Source organism: Schistocerca serialis, chromosome 8 (assembly GCF_023864345.2).
Source record: "Schistocerca serialis cubense isolate TAMUIC-IGC-003099 chromosome 8, iqSchSeri2.2, whole genome shotgun sequence".
Taxonomy (NCBI): Eukaryota; Metazoa; Arthropoda; class Insecta; order Orthoptera; family Acrididae; genus Schistocerca; species Schistocerca serialis.
In genome coordinates, this window is record NC_064645.1 from 227,091,020 (window position 1) to 227,113,532 (window position 22,513).

Sequence of the window (22,513 nt, forward strand, 5' to 3'; positions counted from 1 at the left end):
GTCTACATCTACATCACACTTCGTAAACCACCTAAAGATGCTCGGCGGAGAGTACTTCTGGTGAATTTAACAGATTCCATCTTTCCTGCTCCACTCGCGAAAGGCGCGCAGGAAGAATGATTGTTGGTAAGCCTCTGTGTTAGCTCTAATTTTTCTAATTTTCTGTTGTGGTCATTTCGCGAAACGTATACGAAATGCAAGTGTATGTTGTCCAACTGTTCCCCGCTATCTCGAAAATTCAATAGTAAACATCTCTCCGTGATGCACAATGTCTCCTAGCAACGTCTGCCACTGGAGTTTATTGAGCATCTTTGTAACACTCTCGCGCCAACTGAATGAACAAGTGACGAAACACGTCGCTCTTAGTTGGATCTCTCTTTCCCTCTCTCACTCTGTTTGCCTGTCCCCTATCAGTCCTACCCGGTAAGGATCCCAGATGATTAAAAGCAGTCAAAATCTGTCGAACAAGCGCCCAGCAAACCATGTCCTTCCCGGATGAGTTACATTTCCTTAAGATTCATCTAATGAATCTACGTCTTCATCTGCTGCTCCCACTACTTGCTTTATGTGGTTATTCCACTTTTTCCAGCAATTTTTTATCATTAGTGTAGTTGTGCAGCAGTGTATTTCTTTTCCTATGTGTGGGCAATATGTTACATTTATTTATGTTCAGCGTTAACTGCCAGAGCCTGCACCATTCTTCAATCCTCTGCAGGTTATTCTGCAAATCGATACAGTCTTCTGGCGTTGCGACCGGCTGAGAGAGATTCCGACGCCCCCTACGTTGTACACAGTAACAGTCCTATCACACCTCTGTCTGTCAAAAAATGTTCAAATATGTGTGAGTTTCTAAGAGACCAAACTGCTTAGGTCATCGGTCCCTAGACTTACGCACTACTTAAACTCACTTATGCTAAGAACAACACACACACCCACGCCCGAGGGAGGACTCGAACCTCCGGCGGGAGGGGCCGCGCTTATTTCTGTCGATTTTATTCCGTTAAGAATGACATGTTGGCTTATATATGCTAGAAAGATCTGCATCCAGTCGCAAAAACCAGTCCAATACTCGGTATGTTCATATTTTTTTTCACGAAGTGACATTGTAGGATGGTGTCACGTGCCTTCCTGGAGTCAAGGAACGTGGCATCAACCTGACCGCTATTGTCTACAACGCTATGGATCTCATGGAGGAACAGTGCGAGTTGCAGTTCTCAAGATCTCTGTCTGCTGAATCTATGTTGATTTTTTTGGAGATTTTCGTTCTGTAAAAGCTCTTAATTCTTGGGCATAAGACATGCTCCATAATTCTACAACAGTTTGACATCATCGATATGGGCCTATAATTATGTGCATCTCTCCTATGACCTGTGCTTTTTTCCAGTCGCTAGGTACCTTTCGTTGCACCAACGGTCTACGATAAGCTGCTGCAGGAAGGGGAAAAAGTTTTTTCGCATGATCTTTGTGCAATGTTATAAGTATCTTATATTTTCCTATAGCCTTTCCACTACTAAGCGATTGAAGCTACTTTCCATCCTGCGATTGGTTATCTCGATATCTGCCATTTCAGCGTTCGTACTGTGACTGAAAGAAGGGACCGTGTTACTATCTTCTGTGTGAATTCCCATTGTTGTGTCACAGGTAATCAACCAACACCATCGTTGCTAGATCAATTACAATCCTAAAGCACACCCCAAATGTTCGTTTGAATAGCTACACGATGATAGTATGTTGTACGAAAATAAAAAAAAAGAAGTTATCACTTTTGTCATGCTGAATCGGTATGTTGGTGTGCTTCAATCTTTTGTAGTACCTGAGTTGCTGTAAGACGCTTGATGTCAACAAGTTGCTGCGACATGGCGCATACAAGGTAATTAAGGGCAGCTGTGCAAGTATTATTCGTTAACAGCGCTATCTGAAGATTAGATTTCTTTCCCTGTCTTTATTAGCACCGTATTTGCTGTAGGAACCTCAAGAGTCGCGTCGATAAGACTTAAGCCAAAGAAAAATCCGTGTAATACCATTTCAGACCCACTCAGCAAAGTAAGGCTGCTGTAACATGCGTACAGGAAAACTCACTGTACGGTACGTGATTTCAAAGAATTGTTAATTTGGTATAGTGAGAAATACGCTGCCTGGCAAGTGCCAGAAATTCACTGAGGTGACCAATCGCACGCGTCGGAGAACGTTAGTAGCTTGAAATACAGGTTGAAAACAGAGGAAGTGTATTCGACCATCATGTTCGTCGTCATGAAAAACGATTCTGAGTCCATATCGTATTCTGTATGTACTGCAGAAGATAAGTTTTTGTGGTTTACCACAGTTTACGAAAACAGTGATTTGGCTGTGTTTGAACTGCATAAGAATAACTAATAATTTTAACTAGCGTTTCAAACTCATGAAGGGACGAAGCAGGAAGACGATACGGTACGTACAAATTGTAGCCAGACCACACGTACTGAAAATTATCTAAATATGACTTCGTATGTATGTAACAAGAAGAAGAAGCAGCAGCAGCAGCAGCAGCAATGAAATAAAGTAATACCATTTTATACACACATGCATGTGAACTTCATTTGAGGATCTAAATGATGTTAGATAACAGAAGATGCAATGGTTTCGTTTTGCCACGTAGCAGAATGTATTCGGATTTGGTTTTATAAAATCGCAGCTTCGTTTCATACAAGATAGCTTAGAGTATTTCGATTTTAAATCTTCAGTTAATATCCAGGTGCAGTACATTATTCACAGTAATACTTGTGGAAGAGCTCTTCTGTTTTGTACTGTTTTGCTTTCACCGTGGAGTACCAACGACAGTCACTTTTATACAGTACAGATCTATACACTCAGTGGGTCACGGAGTTTGCTCATTTTTCGAACGACTCTACTAGATAATAAGGTGTAACGACTACTGTTCTAGTGCGGTGCATTTTTCAAGCGTTTTAGAGATGACGATGACGATGTTTCGTTTGTGGGCGATCAACTGCTCGGTCATCAGCTCTCGTACAATGTCCCAATCACAGTCCAATTTTAGCCATGTTCCCAAAGATGATTATGATAATGAAATGATGGGGACAACACAAAAACCCAGTCCCCGGGCAAATAAAATCCCCAACCTGGCCGGGAATCGAACCCGGGACTCCGTGATCCAGAGGCAACAACGCTAGCCACTAGACCGCGGGCTGTGGACAAGCGTTTTAGAGAAATCAAAGTTGGACGAGCATGTCACGAACAGCTTTCAACCACGAAAGGTGCCTAGCAACGGCGTTAGCACTACGGGTAAGCCGTCAGACTAGAAGTCCGAGAAATGTGATTTTTTAAAAATGTTTTACGAAATACTTGTATCGCCACAACGAGTATTCTTTCTTTGGTGAGGTAGGATGACGATGATGATGATGATGCTGATGATGAGTGTTGTACATTCGTGGCAATGTGTAATCGGGGTATAATATGGAATCTTATTACAATGCGCGACAAAAGTACCAAGAAGGCTTGGTCGGATGTCAACATTACTTTGTACACGTACAAACTATCGGCGAGTATGTAAATGAATAGATCTGCAGTTCTCAGTGGCAGGAAGAACGGCCACCAATATGTGTTAGTATTGTTCGTCACTAGTGTTGTCACCAAGCCTGCTAGGGTGTATGAGGATCGTGCACAGCGTACAACGCTGAGTTATTACGGTGAAGGTCACAGAGATCCCGCGTACTCCTATGAGACAGTGTTACCAGCTCGTGACAGTCTGAAAAGGGCCTCATTGTGGGCCTCCATTTGGCCTCTGGACGAATAGTGTGATATCGAGATTTGTGGAATATTCAGATATGACAATAGCTCGATGTTGGACTGCATGGGAAAGTGAGGGCAGGCATACTCATCAAGATTCCGACCGACAACCTATGATCAGAAAAACCGAGAGACGCCATACTGTGCAGAAAGCAAATGGTATACTCTTCATGTCCGCTCCTGCCATCCGAGAACAACTAATGGAGACCCTGCAACATTTTGAGTCATCCCGCACCATTGGTCACAGACAGAAAGCAGCCAGATCAGGACATTATCGTCCCATGCATTGGCTGCAGTTAGAACGCAACACAATTCGCTGCGTTTGAAGGGATGCCCTGACCGGAAAACACGGACTGCTGATGGATGGCGTCGCACTGTGTTCAGCGATGAATCGCAGCTTTGCACTACCCTGGAGGAGCATCGTCAGCGAGTTGTGACGGTGACATGAGATGTCCCATTCTTGCAGTGTTTCGGAGAGGCACAGCCGCGTTACTCCTGGCTTCGTGGTACTGGAGGCCATCGTGTATGATGTGAGGTTTCGTGGTCTCACGTATTTCCTGCGTTCTCTTGCGTTACTTCTCCTGCTGCAGAATCGTGGTAACATGCTTCTACAGGGCAATGCTCGACCACACAAAGTGCGTGTACCTATAAAATATCTGTGTGGTGTTGAGTTGGCCAGCGAGGTCACCAGATCTATCCGCGTTGAACATGTGTGGGCGCAGCTTGGACATCAACCCTGTCCCACTGCCAGTATATCGAGGACCAATTACAACAGGTCTGGGCCAGCTATGCTCGGGAGCGGGTAGAACGGCTTTATGACACCCTCCTCAAGCCAATCACTGCATGCAGCCAGGACAGATGGGACGCAGTATCATACTGAAAAGTGGGACTCGCACTGTGAAGTCTTTTGTGAATCTCACTCAATACTGTAATCACTGAAATAACTTGACATATCCTCTGAAACAGTTTAGTTTCTTTCCCCCCTCCCGGTGCGGGCGCTTTAAATCTTTTTGTCAGGCATGTAAATGAACATTTATCAATACTTTCGTACGCATATCACGGTGAAGTCATATGCGTGTGACTTATTTCGTAAAGTTTTGTTTCTTAATGATCCAAAAATGTATTATTATTGTTGCAATTATTATTATTATGTTATAAGGAAAATATGTTTGATTGGTGATTAGAAAAAATAAGCCAAGAGAAAGTAGGACTCGCGCTCTGAATTCATTCATCCCAGGAACCGAGAATGTCTAGGGTTTTTGCCGATTACCGATATCGATAGTTAATAGACGGACAGCCAGACTGTCGAATAATTAATGACAAGAGAAATATTTTTTTCCGTGTGATATATTTACAAATTAACAATTTTCAGATTATTTCGTTTAATTATACCGTAAAATCGTGCTTCTTGCCAAATTTCATGATTCTGGGTCAACGTGAAGTAACCTATAGGTTTTGAAGAGTTCGTTTGCGGGAACCCAAATATGACACAAATCTTCATGTTTTTTGATTGCATTGACTTAGAAGCTTAATGTTTACACTCTGCCAAGGGATCGTACTATACTACAAATTCCCGAGAAAAAGAGTTTTTATCAGTCTGACAACGAAGTGATCCTATGAAGGTTCTTTTCTTACCACACATGGCTCTAAGCACCATGGGACTTAACATCTGAGGTCATCAGCCCTCTAGACTTAGAACTACTTAAACCTAACTAACCTAAGGACATCACACACATTCATGCCCGAGGCAGGATTTGAACCTGTGATCGTAGCAGCAGCGCGGTAGCGCCTAGAACCGCTCGGCCACAGCGGTCGGCCCTTTCTTACCGATTGGCGTATAGAACCCTAAAAAGAAAGAAAATGACTCATGCCGATGACCGTAACGTCAGACTTCTAGTTCGCCGTCTTATTAGGTTGCACTGACGCCGCCAATCGGCGACTAGTTCTCTGATACGTTATTCAACAGGCTCGTAACACTTACCTCGATTTCTCTCTACCTCTTGAGAAGAGTATCGTACTAGAGAATGACTTTTTCTTTTTAAATGTACACTATAGTAACCCCAAACATGAGCAAAACGGGGGACCTGTTGTTTGTATACATTGCCGGGAGTCGTACGCCACACGAAGTAGTGCAAACAACCGACGTGAAAGAATATGCGACCAACTGTGCGGCTGGTTACGTCAATGGGTCACATCTTAATGCCGTAAACAATGCCAACATAACATTTGGTGAGGTTCCTGAACACACTTATTACATCTCCAGATTAATTTATTGCGTTTGTTTTTCGTACTCGTCTATAGGAGGGATAATTGCGGTCCCATCACCTCACACTCTGAAAATAACGCTCTCGCTGACCCGAGGTATACGGTTTACCGTGTTCATTCGGATTAGCAGGAAGGGCACCCGAGGTGACGTCGTTGCCGGGCGGCGTCAAGGGTCGCCTGACCCAGATCGTGCGCCGAGAAACTCGATCGGGCTGAGGCGCAGGCGGCGAGGCGGCCGGCTCGGGGTCGGCGCGACGCCCGGCGACGCCACGGCTGAAAGCCGAGACCGGCCCGTGGGGTGGCGGGCTTCGCCGTCCCGCCCCGGACTGACTCAGCGGGCGCACCCTCGCCCCCTGGACCCAACTTTTACACCAGTGTCTTCCCCGCTCATAAAGGCAAAAGTAATTCACTTCACGTCCTCAGGCCTCTTTCCTTCGGTGACCGTCCAATAAAACGAATTGATTTCTTCACCCTTCAAAGAATATGCGCGGCACTGTTCCACAGCGAACACAGCGTTTGAGACTGCATGCACCTATATCGCTCTCCGAATGATTTTTCCTCTCTAGTGGCAGCATGATGTGTTTCTTCACCTTTTTGTTGACGGAGTCAACATTTTTTTCGGTTGAAATGAAGATTCTACGAGTTAAAGATTACGAAAGCTGCAGCGCCATATTCCCTGCAACAGTATTTACGTCGTTGCTCGTGGACGATAAGTCGAAACAGCGAATTCTCGGTAATACAATACCGACAAGAGCAAGGTCGTGGGCAAGCACAAAGTGTCACGTGACAGAAGGGAATCGGGCAACTTATCTCTCATCAGTCGTCGTATTACCAACACGGATTACAGTGTGGAGCTCAATAGTGGCTTCAGTGCTATGACAGTGGAGAGCATTGAAAAAGGTGAGCAACGCACCGTCCGAACGTGTTTATCTCAGTTAAACCAACAGTCAGACAGGAGTAAATTTTTTAAAAAATACTTACATTCTGTCGCAGCTCATTTTTCAAACGGAGGAACATAAAATTGTGTGTAACCGAAGGTATCGACTTTCGATGAACAGCATTACATTGACCAAGTTTGTGGCACTTCATAATACTGCTCCATACATGGTGCGCGTTTTGTTTTTATGTAGGTAAGCCGAATGACTTCACATTCGAAGGGTTGCTTTTACAACAAACTCCAGATTATCCGAGTTACAGATGACTAGAGACTGCGCAGATAGCCAGAAAACACGAATAATAGAAATACATATGATTTTTACCGAAATCTGTACGTTGTATTTACGAAACATGCTACGTGTCAGATCCGAAAACGCATGATATCACTTACTCGTTACAGACGGGAAACTGTCATATTACTTACAGAATTACACCTAGAACAAATTGTATTTCGTATCATTTACTTCACTACCTGAAAAATTTCATTCAATTTTTCCTCGCTATCCGCACAGTCGAAACGTCGATGCAGTAAAACGAATATGGCTCTGCACACTGCAATAATGTACCAACGAATTTCATTGCATCGGCGAGCGCGGCGGCCGCCTCTTCGCTCTCTGAACTTTGTTCAGTACTGGGTGTCACAGGAAGAAGTTTTATCTTTGTTCAGATAATCATTCCTGTCATATTCCTGAATACTGATTACCGACCATTCCTCTCAGAGACACCATGTATATTCACGTCACTTACCTTCTCAAAAAGTGGTTCAAATGGCTCTGAGCACTATGGGACTCAACTGCTGTGGTCATAAGTCCCCTAGAACTTAGAACTACTTAAACCTAACTGACCTAAGGACATCACACACATCCATGCCCGAGGCAGGATTCGAACCTGCGACCGTAGCGGTCGTGCGGTTCCAGACTGTAGCGCCTTTAACCGCTCGGCCACTCCGGCCGGCTTACCTTCTCAAATCCCGGTTCTGTAGACATGAGATATAGCCATTCGCAGATGTTTTCGTCATCTACTTTTTCACAGTTATGAACATGTATCCTAAACAACTGTGAGATAATATCAACATTCGTTTTTTATCTTTCAAAACTCGCCAAACTACGCACGAATCATCCGCAAGTCGGATAATCCGCACTCGCATTCTTGAGAACTTACAAGATGGCTGATGGGAGCGACCACAAACGCAAAATGGTTCAAATGGCTCTGAGCACTATGGGACTCAACTGCTGTGGTCATAAGTCCCCTAGAACTTAGAACTACTTAAACCTAACTAACCTAAGGACAGCACACAACACCCAGCCATCACGAGGCAGAGAAAATCCCTGACCCCGCCGGGAATCGAACCCGGGAACCCGGGCGTGGGAAGCGAGAACGCTACCGCACGACCACGAGATGCGGGCCCACAAACGCATTTCCCATTTATGATAGCTCTCATCAGCCACGGCGCCAACTGCCAACTCAGTCTGTACGTACAGTATTTACTTTACGACTCTTACGCAAGGACGAATATTAAGTGTGCGATAGACTGAATAGAATATACCAAAGAGCTATTTGGACTTCATTGTTGTACGCAACATGTATTTTGCTGATATTAAGGAACGTGTTCTGAGCAGTTTGGATTTTGTCCCAAAATTTGCCACCTGTCTTGTTTTTCTAATACTTGTTCTGTAAACTGATATTCTTAACATGTTTTAGACCTCTCTCAATCTGTCACTAAAACCTGCTAACGAATTATACTACCTTGTATATTCCTCATAGTTCCAGTTTTTCAAAGAGTGTTCAACGAACGTTCGCCTACGTACCTGATTAGTAAGCGTAAGATGGCTGCCATGCGAAGGAACCGAGTTCGATTCCTGATACTGCAACGATTTTTTCTTGGTGAGAGGTCTGTTACGGGTGCACTCGGCTTCTGATGGCAACTGAGGAGCTACATGAAAGAGGAATAGACGCTCCACAGTCTTTAACGTCGGCAAAACGGCCGGGAGGGCGGCGTGTTAGGTACATGCCTCTCCATACGGCATCCGCAACGCTGTGGATAACACAACGGCCGTTCGACATCCCTAGGGCCTTCAAGTCTTTGACGACGCGCTCGTCTCTCTCGTTTGATCAACCATAGGTAGACTACATCTGATATAGTATGGTGTTGAAAAGCCGAGTATATCTACTTTCACATAATTTTCGTAAGTAATTGAACATAGCCTGAAATTTACAGTGAAATTCATAATTAAAATGCCTGGGGACAAAAGTGATGTTCACAATTCATTACTAGATCACTCTATTGCACACAGAAGAGAATCAAATTACGGGTGGCATCTGGTCTATATCTGTACCTATATCTATATGCCGCAGCCTACCTACCTTTTCTTTGCGGTGTGTGCTTATGGTGCCAATATTATTTCTCCCCTTTTCTCTTTCATTCATGAATGTTCGTGGAAAAGAACGACTGCAGAAAAAACTCCGTAGGGGCTCTAGTTTCTCTGATTTTCTTCCCGCGGTCATTTCGTGGGACTCGTGTAGCACAAATTACTATGTTGTCCAAGTATACTTGGAACGTGAACTCAACGAATTTCGACAGGATATACAACGTTTCTGGCATAGCGTCTACCACCTGACGTTGTTTAGCATCATAACACTCTCGCGCTTACTAAACCGTCCCATATCCAAAGGCATATGCTCTTTGTTGGATCTTCCCAATCTCTTTCATCAGTCCAACCTGAAAACGGTCCCAGACTAATGAACAGTAATCAAGAATCGATCTTACTTGTGTTTTATAAAATGCTTCTTTTGTGGTCGGATCACATTTATAAGGATTCTTTCTATGAATCTCAGCCTGGTATTTGTTTCTCCTTCAATTTTTTTTTTATAGAGTATGTGATCATTCCACTTATGGTCACTCCCAACGGTTATTCCCAGGAACTTTGAAGATGTTACTGTTTCCGGTGATTTATCACCAGTATCAAACAGTAATGGGTCTCTTCACGTAATTACACACGATACGTTAAATTTATTTGGGTTCATGGTCAACTTCCCGTCTCTACAGTACTCCATTAGCCTCTGCAGGTCATCGTTGATTTCGCTAGTGTCTTTTAGCGTTTCAGTCTCTCTATAGACAACAGCATCTGATACTAAGACACTCAGCGGTAAGCCAACATATTTCTCACTAAATGACAATTGCAAAGTATCAGATGTCTTCCTGAAGTTACAGAACACGACATCAGTCTGTGGTCTAGTGTGCGTAATGCATGAGTGTAGTACATATTCTATAATTCTACAAAAGATTAACATTAGCGTTACAGCCTTATCTGCATCTGTCCCGCGATCCATCCTGAAAAAGGGAATGAGTGGCACTTTTTTCCAGTCGCTAACTAGCCTTCGTTGTTCCAGCGACCTACGGTAAAGAATTACTAGAAGGAACAAGGTCTTTCACATAATGCCTGTAGAAAATCACAAGCCTCTCGTTCCATCCAGTTGCCTTGGTAATGTTGAGCAGATTTAGTTGATTTTCTGTTCCGCGATAGTTTCTCAATATCTGCCGTTTCATGTTTTTGCAGTGATTGAATTCAGGAACTTATTACCATTTTAGGCCGCGAAACAATTTCTGCATGCCGTATTTGGTGTAAAGTGTGATATAAAAAAAAAGGTCCCGTTCGAAGTCCGTACAGTCCAAGATCGGTATGCCAATCAGGCACTGAGACAATTATCTCAAGTCCGTAACTGGCAGCTGTATATGCTCGTCCGACAGGAATCGTCGACACTTCAAGGCCTTTTCTATGGGACCATAGGCGTGGTAATTGCATGGGAAGCGATCAGGACTGTAGGGCAGGTGCTCTAATGACTCCCTCTTGAGTTGGCGTAAATTCAGCGTTGTGAATTTTACGATATGGGGAACGTGTGTTTTCATGAAACAACGGCACCGCTTGGCGCACCATTCCACAACGGTGGTTTTCGACACACATTCTCCGATGTACGTCTGCAGATGATTGTGCTTCGGCAGCCAGGAAAAGGATAACGACACGTTGGACCTGTCTGGACGCATTTTATAATATCGTCGCCATTGTTCAAGTTTCTGCATTTAGCACAGGCACGTTGGAAATACACGAATGCCACATGAACCTTTGGCTACATGTCGATACTTATATACCCGCATCGGAGTCGCTCTACGTTGCCTATATGCTGCAGCAGCGCCCTCAAACGAGTTCTTTTTGATCGCATCTTATATTTCAGGTTTTCTCTGTCATGTTATGTTTTGGTGCTAGTACGGACACGCATCACCTGGAGAAATCTATTTCGATCCCCTTGCTGACTGTACGGAAGACTCAAACTGTTTAGTGTTTTTCGTCAGGTCAGCTGGCAGACTCTTACGATTCCAGTGAACACTTATGTCTTTGCTGTCCTTATGCTCACTTTGGCTCCGTTCAGCTTATGCTTTTCAACGAGGATTTGACTTCGTTGCGTTTAACCCCCCCCCCCCCCCCCCCCTCCTTCTCGCCCAAGCTTGCTCAGTACATGCTGGTGGAAGGCGTGTAGTACAATACTTATGAATTTTATACATTTTTGTTCCACAACTTCGTCCGGACAGTTGAATATTTTATCTCGACTACTGAAGTAAATGGAATTTTTTCCCGTCACTCTTACTAATCAAAATTATTTTCCTACATGTCGCAACATTCCTTATCACACCTGTAGTCGAGCGAGGTGGCGCAGTGGTTAGCACCCTGGACTCGCATTCGGGAGGACGACGGTTCAATCCCGTCTCCAGCCATCCTGATTTAGGTTTTCCGTGATTTCCCTAAATCGTTTCAGGCAAATGCCGGGATGGTTCCTTTGAAAGGGCACGGCCGATTTCCTTCCCAATCCTTCCCTAACCCGAGCTTGCGCTCCGTCTCTAATGACCTCGTTGTCGACGGGACGTTAAACACTAACCACCACCACCACCACCTGTAGTCATTAGTGTTGAAACAGTCAATGGTACATTAAATCTAAAACAAATCAAAATAACGTAACTGATATTTCTTTAACTTTTAAGTAACTCCTCATCATTAGAAAAATAATTTTATTATTTGTATGCAACGTCAACCGCCATTTTACTTACTATCAAAATCCGTACTCAAATGCTCATTGTGCAGTCATAACGGTGTCGTAACCATAGAGAAATATATTCCGTGAAGCGATAATATTCCGGATCACTACGATTTGTTGTAGTCTTGGGCTACAGTAGACGAAACTACATAGCTAACTGAAAACAATGGACATTTCCATTGCCAAGTCTCTTCTCCCATGAAGAAATATCGTATTTTCATTAGTGCTCATATATATAATTAATAGACAGCACACACTATAGTCATGCAGCACCCAAACGAAGTTTCCAGAGTATTAAAAAACCTTAATTCGTTCAAGTGAACGTCGAATGTTGCCATATATGGATCAGTGATCTCTCGAATAGCTAAGTTATAGTAACAAGGTTCCTTAGAAAGAATAGTTTTTTTTTTCAAATTATAACCGGCAATCCCCAGTTACAAAACTTCGGTTACATCACGATTGCGTCTTTATGAATTTGGCTGAGTACGAAACGTTAGGAGACATGAAACAAAATGTCTCTCTACGGGGATAATTTAGTTTATGATGACTGTCGGGGAAAAAAGACCAGACAATATTGGTTTTTTGTTCGATGTTCTCGTATTTAGTACATAAATTATGCTACATAGTCTTTCCTCTTATTTGAAGTTTTTAAGTATATAGCATGTTTGAAACTGGTAACTGCAGTACACGTGAAAAAGTAATAGTTCACAAGATACGGCGGTTTCAGATGAACTTTTCACTCTGTAGCAGGATGTAAACTGTTTTAGAACTTTCTGGCAGATTAGACCTGTGTGCCAGATCGGAACTTGAAACCGAAACGTTGTCATTCAAGAGCAATGCTCTTACCAACTGAGTAATAAGTAAGAGCATTTCCTGCGAATGGTACTGTTCCGGGTTTGAATCCAGGTATGGTGCACAGTTTTAATCAATCAGAAAGTTTCGTATTCAGCGGTGTTATCCTTCATCGCATGCTTGCATTACATTTTACGCACTGCTTTCCAGGGACACGACATAAGGCAGAAAGTGGAAAGGGAATATTATAGCTGGTAGGGAGAGGCAGATAGTTTACGTCACCGGTTACGTAATTAAAGAACACAACTCCACTGTTGACGATCTCGTGAAACTGTACGAGAAAACTTTTTCCAATATTCTTGGTGAAGGGAAAGTGTATTATTTTATGCTTACTGTTCTTCTTCCTATGGTCATTGTCGTCGTCTTCAACCCGAAGAGTGGTTTAAGGTAGATCTCCACGCTACTCTAACCTTCTTAAGCTTCTTCAGCTCTACATAACTATTAAAACCCAGATCCAGTTATAACTGCTTACTGTGGCCAAGCCAAAATTTCCACATACAGTTGTTATCTCCCCCCCCCCCCCCCACACACACACACACACACTTACTTCCATTACCAAAATGACGAATCCTTGATGCTTCAGGACTTCAGAATGTGGCTTATCAACCTATCCCTTTTTCCAGTAAAGTTGTGCGTAACGTTCCCCTTTTTTTCCCAGTCTGATTTTAGCACCCTCTCAGTTACCCGATACACCCATTTGGTCTTCAGCAATTTGACAAATCTGCTGTATCATCACATAACAGAAACTTCTATCCTTTTCGTATCAGAGGTGTTTATCTCCCACTTTGCACTGATATACAAGGCTGCACTCAGACAAACACCTTCAGACAAAGAATTCCTAGCATTTATATCTATACTCGAAGTTAACAAATTCCTCTGTAGTAGAAATCCTTTTCTTGTTATTGCCGGTCTGCTTTTTATGTACTCTCGACTTCGGCCATTGTCAGTAACTTTGCCGCACATATAATGAAATTCATCTCTACTTTTGTGTCTTATTTACCAACTTCAGCATTGTCTACTTTGATTATATGGATACTCTTATTTTAATTTGTTGATGTTAATCTTATACCCTCAGGTTTTTATTTAATTTCCCTTAACTTGACCTTCCTTTCCAACTGTCTCCTTGGTTTCTTGCACAACTTTCTTGATGATACAGAAAAAAATAAAATGTATTAAATAACAAGAAACTTAGATAAATATATGTAGTTTTCCTTAGGCAGACAATATGGGGGAAAACAATTTCCCTGGACATCGATTAGTCAGCCAGAGGACAGAATCGGTCAGTCCAGAAAGTCCGTGACTGCTTGCGGAAGCAGTACGTACGACCTTCACCTCGTTGGAGTGGTTGAAGATGTGTGCGAGGACTAGTGAGGGCCAAGCATTATTCTCTTTCTTGGAATAGGCAAAACCAATTAAATGCAAGTTACAGCATCCACCCTATCACATCAACAGCCTACAACTCATAGCGCATGTTAGTTTCCTAAAATCGATCTCAAGTGTGTTTCTGAAGTTAATGCGCGTTTTTTCGCCGTGTATCCACGCGTACTAATTTTCTTGAGTGATGTCCCTAACCTAACCTTACCTTATGTTGGACCCCATGGCAGAGTAAGCTAGGTAAGCTTCGGTAGCATTTAGCTACAATATTTCCAGATGTGTAAGCTGTCGATATATGCTGCAATATTTGATTGAGAGTGATTAACGAGGACAGTTTCGCTTTCAACTCAATATATACTTACACTGGGCAAACAAACTTCCTAATTATAGTTACGTAGTCACTGGAGACTATCAAGTAACAACTTAAAGACTTCCGACCCAGTCCCTGACATTGTTTAAATGCGAAGTTATGGATGATGTGATAATTTTGGTTTAAATAACACTGATTAACGCTCAGTGTTCTTGTGATCTAGAAGTAACATGGAAGACAACTTTGCTTTTCATGCCATACGGGGTAGGCCTTCAGTTCTTCTGTTCTTTGAGTTTCTTTACTGGGTGGCAGTATTTCCAGCGTTCCCGTGAATCACTTGTGTAGCATAAAGAATAGTTATCAGTAACATTATTTATTAAGCAATTTGCCTCACAATATGCGTATTAAATTCGATATTTAGTAACTCTTTCGTTTTCACTGTGTTTCCCAAAGCTTTGCGTTTCATTCAGAACATTTCCAGTGAAGCTTGTTTCTCCACCAGACATTTTGTAATATAATAGATATTATTTTTTGTGCTAAGATCTCCAAATACAAGTATTTTCTGTCTTGAGGATCTCCTATTTAGCAGTCCAGTTCATCGAGCTTGCAGAAAAAAACCAACTATTTTTACGCACTCCTTTCACGCTTTAAAGTGTGTGTGATGTGCTTTCTCCATAGAATAAAATCTATTCGACGTGACCATGCATACGTATGTGTACAAAATTAACAGTATTGAACGATGGGTGCGGACTGAAAGCAAATACACGATGAGAACATTGCGAAATTATATAAAGAAAGCTGCGATACAGATGTGAGAAATAACTTTTAGCATATTAAAGTTAAATAGTTCTCCACAGACAATTGATTGTGGAAATATAGAAATACTAACATTTCTCTTCTGTATCCCTTAAGGGAAACAGTATCGAATGAAATTCGATATCAGTCTCTGGTGCTTTCCTCGGTTACGGATCTTTTGGAACGTGGTTCATAGTCGCGACCAGAGGCGCATATTTTCTTCGAGGTCGCTGCGCACATATAACCAGTTGCCGCTTCTTGGAAAGAAGGCGGCCGGCGTTAATATTCCAAGTAGACGCCAGAAGCGATGTACGCAGATCCGCGAAGAGCGCTGTCGAATAACTGCAAGTCTCGCTGCACATAGCTGTTATGGAAATCTAAGACACGTGTAATAGTATCCTAGATTCCGTAGACACACTGAGGCTCTTCGCAGATGACGCAGTTTTTATAGAGCTAGGTCATGTCACTGTACAATTATTACGAAATGCATGAAGTCTTTTGGTTATCAGTGCAGGTTCGAAAAACTGACCGCTGACCCACATCATAGACAAGTGCAGAGTAATGCGCGTATGTGAAAATAAAAACACGGTTTCGTTTGACATCACGAATGACGACCGTTCACTGCAGTCAGTCACATAAGAGAAACGCATTTGAATGCCTGTTCGGAGCAATTTGAAAGTGATAACCCACATCCATCTAGCCACGGAGAAACTAGAAACAGGTCAGACTAGGATTTATCGGACGAATCCTAAGAAAGTATTAGTTATTTTCGAACGATGTCTGTTACTGTTCAGTAGTATGACAAATGTTAAGGGTATTCTTCGTCGATCAAGTTGGTTTAACACAAGAGACCGTGAAAATCAGTAAAGTGCTGCGCATGCGCACTTCGTTAAGAGTTAGATTAGTCTAGCAGAGTCGGCCTCTGTGGCCGAGCGGTTCTAGGCGCTTTAGTCTGGAACCGCGCGACCGCTACGGTAGCAGGTTCGAATCCTGCCTCGAACATGGATGTGTATGATGTCCTTAGGTTAGTTAGGTTTAAGAAGTTCTAAGTTCTAGTGGACTGATGACCTCAGATGTTAAGTCCCATAGTGCTCAGAGCCATTTGAACCATTTATTATAGCGGAAACGCTGGAACATGTACAGTGGCGAACGTGGCAAGAGCTTTCGGAGTTGCACTGACAAGGGAAGGTCTCAGACGAATAGGCTGATATCTGGCAGGTCGCTAGTGTGCTACTAAAAATGAAAGACAAGATGTGTTACATCAACATCCCCGATGCTCCCGCGCTCCCCGTCACCCCATTTTCGAGAAAACCACCCCTGAAGGTCATCGCATAATTGACCAAAACTTGACGGGACCCACAGATAATTGAAAATTATGTGGGTGCGCAAATGCCTATTTTCCTAAAAATCGAGGAAAATGTATGACAACGAAAAATGCTAAATTTTAAATTACCTATCAATCCTGTCAGTTTAAAGTCGATTGTGCGTCGTGAACTTTAGGGATGGTTTCCTCAAAACTTGGAGGGATGTTGAGCAAAAATTTCTTAGTCTTTCATTTTAGTTTTTGCACAAACGACTGCCAAATATGTGAAGGATCGGTAGACCCCTTTTGGGCGTTACTCTCAAACGTTTCACAATCCATGTTCCAGTACGATTCAGGATACATTATTTCCTCCAGTTCGTATCGTGCAATGATCGCGAGAGTCTTGGGCACGTTATTTTCACTTGAGCTGTCCAGGAGCCTTACGCCCGCTGAACGCCTCAATGTTCCATTAGTTGTCATTACGTCTTAGAGATTATAGGGATCCTCCTTGCTCTGCATAACAGGAAATCCCACGGATAAAGGTTTCCGGGTTAAAATTCAGGTGCTAGTACATTTTTTGAACACCATCTGCAAATGCAGAGCTCTGCAGTCCCATTAATACAAAATTATCTGTTATTCTTCTAATGATGAAGTTTTGATAATGAGAGAACGAATTTTGGAATTTCACATCCCGTCAACGTCAGTACGTGTAGCGATCTCTCTTGACCAGGTATGGGGTCAAAACTGACCGTGGCTCTTCAGAGGCAACGGCTCGGCATCTACCTTAATTTATTCAGGGACGCTGAGGAAAATGTCATGTTGGTCGAACGGACTGCAGCTGCTCCAGAATGGAAGTCGAGCAGGCACTTACCCACTGAGCCAACATGCAAAACTGAGGTCATGGGAACTGAGTTTGACTTAGTTAAAATTGTACCTAGAAGCACTTCACTGCAAAGCTTATACTAACAAGACAGATAGTTTGTTATCTAAACAGGCAATTGAACCAGTATTATTGAAAACAATAATTCCAAAATTCTGTCTTTACGGCTCATCGTTGACGGACTATCAGTATTACTGTAGGTATTTCATCTGCATACTACAAGAACGTTGGCTTTATGCCAGCAGCTTTTTTCTTTTTTAATCAGGCTGCGCACAGCCGCGCTACAAAGATATGAGGCACTTGTCGATTAACAAATAATGTGGAAAAGCGCTTTAAGCATGACGTTAATTACCTGTACGTACGGTGGATCATAATTGCAATCTCTCAGTACTGAGCAGAGCACGTCAGTTTTAAAATTATAGTACAATTTTTCAGTGAACTTGCTGAACATTTACGTAACTGTCGTAGCTTATACCATTTTTTTAAAGTCAGATAATTTTGTGTCCCCCCGCAGTTCATGTTATGAGTCTATGTGCCTTGATTACTGGAATCCAAAATATAATTCAAATTGTACAATTTTTCAGCAGATTATTTTTCTTCTTTTGGTATGAAAAGTGAGTTTTACGTAAAGTCGGATGTGATTTCTAGATACTCGTTTTGCAGTAATGTATCATGAATGTCGTTTACGTCTAAAAACGTAGAACGTTATGGATGACACAGATGTAAGTCATTTCGCACATCCTTATTGAAATGTCGATTCATTGAATTTTGTGTAAGATTAGTGATTTATGCCTGTTCTGTGCTATATTTACCTCCTGCAGTTTGGAATCAGTACAGACAGATTCTACAGCAATCGGCACTACCTTTGGTATAAAGAAACCTGTAATTTTTTTTCTTTTAGAAATGTTGTACCTATATGTCACTGCAGATGGAATAATTTAGTTTTCATTTATGAGCGTCATTTCCAGCAGTATTATACTCACTCTGGGATGAAGTTCTGATGTATATGAATTTCTTTCATATAAGGTGTCAACAGTAACTTTTCAGTACGTTATGCGTATGGAAAGCTTAATGTCTACATTTAAGGCTTGTTAATGAGGTTTTAGTAATCATTAACACAGAGTTCTCACGTAATTATATTTCAGAACGCTATATGTTGATAGAAATACAGGTTAACCTTCTATGATTACTCAAGTGACTGCGGTAACGGGAAAACAATGTCAGTGTAGATGATGCTTCAACACGAAGGAAAGTAAACATCTAAAAAAATAATAGTCACGATCTGTAGCAAAGGCTGAAGAGATTTCCGAAATGTTTGATAAAAAAAAATCTTCTTCAAAGCATTGACCTGGGCGCTTATCTCAGAGGCAATAATGGCTCTGGCCGGCTGTCTTTGTTCAATCTGAAATAGAAACTTTCAAAGAAGAGATGATACAGCCATAGTGTTACCATTTATCTTAGTAAACCTTGAAGTTTATTACATTAAAATATACTGCGAGCACTAGAAACACCTTAATGTATTAAAGACCGTAATTCGCATTATATATTATACCAGCCACTGTGAAAGTGCATTGCTACAGAAAGGACTTTTGTTACTGTTATTCTGTTTGGTGCACTAGTCGTTTCTCGGAAGTGTAGAGCTTCAACCGCCAGTGGCGGTCACTAGTGACAGGTAGGTAGAGGGGGAGGGAAGGGACGGGAAGTATTCTACCTGCTCCAGTCCGACAAGCGATTAGGCACAATAGCACTGTGGACACTGGACAGTTATTCATACCCACCTGCAACGCACACACAGTGCACACGTGCCGTAAATAGCACAGCGACACAATGCGAATTAGAAAAATAACAAATAAGATCATACTTTAGGCGAATTCGTGGAACGTGACTATGCATTGTTACATGAACAGGCTTCCGCATGATTTTAAAATATCACGTGCTAATGAAGAAGCCATTTATTACTATGGAAGATGATCCTTTTTATGAAAGTTTTTCTGTGTTACTTGAATTTCGTATCCAGATGGTTCGATGTCCACCGCATCGTGGTTATGGGTGTTATTGCCTACGGTGTACTGATTATGGAAAAGACCGTTTTGACGGCATGTGGTACAGAGGAGAAATTAAACAAACCTTGTTAAAGCTAAAGCGCGTCGCAGGCAATTCAACACTGTAATTTCTCGACAGCGAGGATCATTTATTTATTTGTCTCTATGTTATAATATGTGTTTTCAGTCAAATGAAGAAGAATATGTACTGGAGGCGTATACCTTTTTCTATTCACGGATTACTGAAGCTTATCTTTGGAGTATTGGCATTCGCACAGCACTTCGGAGAAATGGACTTCACTGCTTACTGATAACGACCAAGTTGAACTAGATGTATTCTGTGATCAAGTAACATAATTACCATTATTATCGACAGGTCACAGAAATTCATGTTATCTCCGCAATGTAAGTTTATCGAACACCATAATGACTACTAACACAAAAACTGACCGACGGAGGCCAATTGAGCCCACATCACTCTGGTATTAAATGTCACAGCTCCTTCACAAATTTACAAAATGCTCTAACTTCCTATAAAAAGATGGGATGCAAGTACAAATGTACACCATCAAATATTTTATAAAACGTCTTATGAAAGATATCTGAGAACTTATCTTACAGTGCAATGCGGCCCTTGGAGAAGCCGCTATGACTGACGCGTATTATCTTGTTTACTGCAACTATTATTTAACAGCAGAAGGAACCGATATCAGAAATAATGGCGGGGAAACACTGTGACAAGTCGGATCGTCCATGATTGCCCAAAATGATAACTTTTCTCTTTTGCATCTTTACTGTTGCCAGCAATCGCACATCTCATTTTAACAGCGGTGCGAGGAGCCATATGCCCCATTGGGCATCACGAATTAGTTATGGAGCTGCTTTAGAAACCTAACTGATTTAGCGGATGAAACTAGAGCTCTGAAAAATGTAGTTTCTAAAATTGTATTTTGTAAATGCAGTTAATCGCTGGAAGAGTTACGCCTACTTCCTCTCAACCTGCGTTGCCTTACAGAACTGCTGTCACGATTCAGCTCTCATCCGCTTATCACAACGGGTGACGTTATCTGACACAAAATACGATTAAAGAGAATACCAATAATATCCAGATCGAATTCATGCCGAAAAATGTACAATTATTCGTAGTCACTAGTGGGATACAGCGAAAACCATAAAAAAGTTCTGCAACCAGAAACGTTTTGAGATCGAGAATATCGGCCCGTTACAGCGTTTTCCACAACTATGAAGGATTTGTAGTTAATGTATTTTAGCAATTAAATTTTAGAATACGTTGGACTTGGGAGTTTTGAAGGTGGTACAACTTCTTGATGAAAGATTCGGTCACTTTTGCCAGGGAAAGTAGAAAGCGGAGAAACATACTCTGGAAGCAGGTTAAATAAACACTGTTGGCAACAAGTTGACGTGGAATGGTGGATCGAGACAATTCGTTTCAAACATGTTCGCATGAAAGTGAAGACACTTCATCATGTTACGACGGTGGCGAAACTGCCAAATTATCGCAGATTTTACATAATACCCAATGAGTGGTTGTAGATAACCGAACGTGAGTTTATTTTCTATGTGTGCTCACCGGAACAAGTTTCTTGTAGTGATTAGCGCTCGCTGAGGCCGTACAGTAAGTTATGGTTCAAGTGTGCGGCAGATAGAAAATGAGAATTGCTGTTGGTCACCCGCACGTTGTGAAAAGTGTTGTCTTACCGATAGCATGCTATTTTCTAGAGGTACTTACATGAGCCGTCCGTGACGGCGGCAAGCAGACTGAGCTGACAGCGACGACACCTCACTGGCGAACCGACGATCGTCCGTAGGCACATCACCAACTGTACGGGCGCACACCACAACAACCACCCTCCGTGCTCTTCAGAACGTCGTAATCCAAGTACTCTGTATGCTGTCTGCCACCACTGGAACTGGGGACAACGTCACACTATTCTGCGGGCTTATCTCCTGTCCGTCAGACGACGACCGCGTGTTTCTCCTAAGAAGGCAGATCTCCGTCCTGGAAGTGGCGACTCCACCAGCTGCCCGCGAAGGACTGAGCGAGTAGCGACTCTCGCGGGCGCACGCACTGACCGCCAGGGAGTGGGGCTCTTGGGGTGGGGGGAGGGGGGGTGGGAGGTCGTGAGGCGGCCCCACAACTGGGAGCCGCTGTTGGCCTCTGGACAGGCTCACGCGCCTCAGAGACGCGTTTGCTTTACACGAGCGCCAAACGTGCCTTCGTTGGGAACTCTGTGATTAAATTCTCGGCAGCAGGACAGTTGCCGCCTAATGTCATTTTTATTTACTGGCAAGTACTTTATTGATTATACCTCTGTCTCTAAAAAGAAGAAAATGCTATAAACTGCTCCACTCACTGTGGATCATCCCATAAGCCAATAAGCAAACACATACCGTCTTCTTCTTGTGTGATGCTGCCTGGGGCCTAGCTAAAACGTTTACACTGTTTTCTTCTGTGCATTCTTCAGCGTAACCATTTTCCTTTCAGTATAACTGCTGGGCAGTCTTATTGTCCACAGACTAATATAGTAAATTATCGTCTCAGAACAATGTGTTCTTATCGTAGTTTAGCGAAAGTTTGCCACTCCTATACGTCGAAAGTTGCGCAAGTCACACCAGTGTCCAATAAAGGCAATAGGAGTAATCCGCTGAATTACAGACCCATGTCACAACCGTCGACCTGCAGTAGAATTTTGGAACATATACTGTGGTCAAAAGATATCAGTTATCTTGAAGAAAACGATTTACTGACAAATAGCCAGCGCAGATTAAGAAAATATTGTTGTTATACTAGCTCTTTGTTCTCATTAACAAGGGGAGGGCACGACGTTGCGATCACGGTTTTACTTCAAACTTTGTACACCTTTAGT

The 22,513-nt window shown here is 42.5% G+C and overlaps 1 protein-coding gene across 1 annotated transcript in view; it reads right to left on the reverse strand.

Annotated features, from left to right (window-relative positions):
• Positions 1-21,668, reverse strand: part of LOC126416429 (protein decapentaplegic) — a 43,341-nt gene extending 21,673 nt beyond the window's left edge. The window contains exon 1 of the mRNA XM_050084150.1: positions 21,376-21,668. The gene's annotated coding sequence lies outside the window, so the exon portion shown is untranslated. The remainder of the gene's footprint in view (positions 1-21,375) is intronic.
• Between the last annotated feature and the right edge of the window lie 845 nt (positions 21,669-22,513).